The sequence below is a fragment of the Citrus clementina genome, unplaced genomic scaffold (assembly GCF_000493195.1).
Source record: "Citrus clementina cultivar Clemenules unplaced genomic scaffold, Citrus_clementina_v1.0 scaffold_3, whole genome shotgun sequence".
In the NCBI taxonomy this organism is placed as follows: domain Eukaryota; kingdom Viridiplantae; phylum Streptophyta; class Magnoliopsida; order Sapindales; family Rutaceae; genus Citrus; species Citrus x clementina.
Window position 1 is genome coordinate 26,795,988 of NW_006262339.1, and position 4,053 is coordinate 26,800,040.

General features: G+C 29.9%; 1 long non-coding RNA gene across 1 annotated transcript; it reads left to right on the forward strand.

Moving 5' to 3' along the window:
• Nucleotides 1-783: 783 nt before the first annotated feature.
• Nucleotides 784-3,442, forward strand: LOC112100358. Its single transcript, XR_002906706.1, has 3 exons — nucleotides 784-860; nucleotides 1,664-1,779; nucleotides 3,421-3,442. It is a non-coding gene; the product is annotated as an uncharacterized LOC112100358 (long non-coding RNA).
• The last annotated feature ends 611 nt before the right edge of the window (nucleotides 3,443-4,053 follow it).

A 4,053-nucleotide genomic window follows, 5' to 3' on the forward strand; every position in this document is an offset into this window, starting at 1 on the left:
ATTTTGAATTTTGAATTTTGAAGTAACTTTACCTATAGCTTGAATACTTAAGTGACTCATTATATGAGAAATTAGTTAATTATTTAAGATGCAATTAAATAGAGTATCTCCAAATAACATATTAGAAAAACTTATGTGCTACTATTATTTTATCAATTCTCATAATGCCTTATCCCTTAATTTCCACTACTCCAAGTAGTGCGTTATTATAAGAATCATCAATTATCTCACTACTAGAAAAATGACTTACTATAACAGATTTTTTATGATAGATAATAGAAAATTAGTTATTTATCAAGAATGTATGATAGACATTTGACAAAGTTTTTATGTATCACAACTACATGATACTTATGTGACAAACTAAATTTCTGTCACAAGCTATAATAAAAAAATAATATATTTTATTCATTTTGATTTATTTTTAATTTATTATTAAGTTGTTCACAAAAGTGACGTCGTTTCAACAAAAAAATGACGTCAATTCATTAATTTATTGCAACAATTGAAAGCTTTTAATTAAACTAAAATCAAAATAGAATTTACAAAGAGGAAACTACGTCGTTTATGAGCTAGACACTTAACTAAAATAATTTCTTCCAAGTGTTGCACAACTTTAATAGATCAGATTCCTCGCTGCAAGTGAGAAATCCAAAATAAAAACCCTAAGTCAAAATTTGAGGCTCTTCCCTCACTAATAAAGAAGACAAAAATACACCCTTAATCGTTCGAAATCGTTGTTATTTGCCATGTAGAAGTTGTTGTTCTCCTCGAAACCCTAAATCCTTTGCTATTAAGTAATCCTTCAAACTCACCGATCGTTTTTGAAGAAACCCTCACTATCGCTCCGGTTGATGAAGGTAAATAAATTTCGTTCTTCTCTATTCTTTTGTTCCTCAATTGGATTTTTCATATATTGAGTAATAATACCCTAAAAAAAACATTTCAGAGGAAAGGTTGAGTTAGCGGACATTGCAACGAGCCGGGGACCAGAGTTGAAACCTAAATTGCACATTTCGTAGCGAGTCAGGAGGGCTACAGGCACGTGACCTTGAATTTGATTCCCCAACCTCACTGTCACGGTTCAAAGCGAAGCAAGCTTTGTGGTACAAATGGTCTTCTGTTTCCTTCCCTGCAGGTTAGGTATCGGTCGAGGTGATAGTGTTGAATTTTGCATTTTTTATATATTAACTCTCAATTAAATTACTAGGGCTTGGTTGGTTGTAATTTGGGGTTAATTGCAATGGTTTTGTACAATAATTCTTCCAATAAAATTTGATTCAGCATGTTGTGTATTTATTACAGTAACTTTGGAAAACTTGGGCTCTTCTCTAAGAACTACTGACCCTTCAGAGACTCGTGGCTTTCTTAAAAAAAATAAAATTTAAAGAACCTCTATTATCGTTTTAGCTAACATGTGCCATGTTATTTAGTTCATTTTGATACTTGCTGTAAAAGGGCTTAGCTATTCTATTCTCCCCTATTTATTTTATACTCTATCGTTTTTTTAATTTATGTTTTCTCTTGACAAAGCTTTGTTGAGGTTTATTAAAAAAACTTTCATTATGAAATTCTTTTGTTAGTAATTATGGGTTTTTGTTATGTATGTCAAATTCTTCATCATTAATCTTGATTATTGAATTTTGTGATGACTTCCTTTCAGGGGTTAAAACTGTTAGAAAAACACTAGATTAGTTCAGAAGGACCTATGTAGTCAGGCAAAGGTAGACAACAAGCCACTGTGGTTTAACTTCACTACTTTGGTGATAATGGTTCAAGGTAATAATGTTTTTACATTGGTTTCTTTTAGCATCGCCTTTAAAATATTTGATTGCATAAGTTTAAGATAGCTCATGACAACTATTTAATTTTCTTTTTCCTATCACTTGAGTTATGTCTTGTCTAAGGGGGTCATTGATCTTTATTGAATAGACGGTGACGATACCAGCATTGCACAATGGTAGAATACATCTCTATATCTTTTCTAATTTTATTTTTATGTTGGTTCTAATTTGTTACCAATTAAAATGCTAAGGATTGTTGTTTTGCTAAAAACAATAGGACTGGCTGACAAAAACACAAAGCAACTTTACGTTTCCAATTGAACATAATGTTTTTATTATTCATACTATTATGAATTGAATATTTGTTTACTATCAGGTTTCCCTCAAATTTTTTAGATCTTTGACATGAAATTTATTTTTTCTCAACTTATATAGATGATGGATTTTATTATTTTCATTAGAAACTTATCCACTGTTTATGGTTCCAACTGTCCTTACTAAACCTATGACTACATTTAGAGGTTTTCCATTCATTTCCTATAAGAATAGTTGTTCATTCTATTTTCTTGTCTTGGTTGATTTTTAAAATCAAGATATACTTGTATTTTTCAGTTTATCGTAGTTTAACAAGAAAAATAAATAAAAAAATATATTGTAAACAAACTTATACTCGGTATCCATTTAAATCCTTGGACAATGAGCATTCCTTTTAACATATTTGTTGAAAATCTTGCTTTAACAAAAATTCTTCTCTTTGAAACATTAAAGTAAAAATATCTCAAATGCTAATGTGATGTAATCCAGATGAGAATACTAGCTTGCGTCTTCTTTCTTTGAGTTGGATAGGGTCAATGTTCACAAGCCTACAAGCATGGCATTAAGGTTGATAGAATGGGGAGATTCTGGTGATTCCAGAATTTTCTGATATTTCCTCTTTTGGATTTTTAGAACTTTTACCTTTCTTTTTATTAGCTTGATTTTGGTGGATTTTGTTTAATTATGTATGGAAAGTTGTTATGTTTTTAGATGTTTTGCATTAATTAATTTGTAGTCTTTGGAATATACTCAGTTTGGTGCATAAAGAAATTCAGAATTGAAATCTATAGAAGGCCAGACTAAAAATTCTCTTTTCTTGTATTTGGCATTGCACTTGGTTCGATATTTCTCTTCAGTATGTATTCTATTGCACAATAGTTTGTTTATACTTAAATCTTTTCTAATTCAACAACTCTTAATGAAGACCTAGTTAATTGTCACTGCTATATTGTTAAATTAAAATCTTATTGACTCCCTTATTAACCAATAGGAATAGGAGAATAATTAGATTAACAAATCGGAGATGTAGGCATTGAATGAATATCCTTTTTCCTCTTAATACATCTTTATGAACCAAAAAGTTAATATAATATACATGCATTGAAGATGTCCCTTATTTTCCCTTTCCTATTTCTCTTTTACAACTCATGAGGTTTACTACTTCATTATGTCAATTGTCAAATGAGATTTTTTTTCCTCTGTGGCTATTTATCCTCATTTTCCCTTTGGTATCAAAGCTGATTAAATCAATTACACACTAGTGAACTTTATTATGAATTTGATTAATTGTATGTGGTCAACATGTTAATCTATTTTTCAGGTGATGTTGGTGGCTTTCGGGAGTTTAATATCAGTGTTTTTTATGGATTAATTATTTTTCTAGTGATAGGCTAATGATTGGATATTGTAAAGGATTTATGAGAAATGATACACGATGTATTTTGATGGTGCTATTTGTTGGAAGTTTCAAGTGATTGAAATTTTTAGTGTATAGTGCTATTTGGTATTAGATAGTTTTATGAATTTGAATGTAATCTTATTTTTGTTCATTCAAGTTTTAAAATGTGGCTTTTGCTATTTCTATTTCTTAATTCTGGAATTTAAATAATGTTAATTAGTATTAATATAATTTCAAAATTGAAAATAATAATTTTATTTTTTTAAACCTTAAACTCTTGACAGAGAATGTGAATCATTAGTATATGACAGATTTTGAAGAAACCCGCCAAATTCAAAATAATTTAAATTACCCGCTAAATTTTTCAATTAATTCTCGAAAGCTTTGCAAATCGAACATCACTTGGTTCATGACATATGTGTGATGGATACACACTGTCATAGGAACATGTGATAGATAAAATGTTGTCATAGATTTGTGAGACGGGCTTCAATGACAGATGGAAACTCTGTCATAAGGGGGGTCGAATGACAGATATTCTCTGTCATGGTAGCC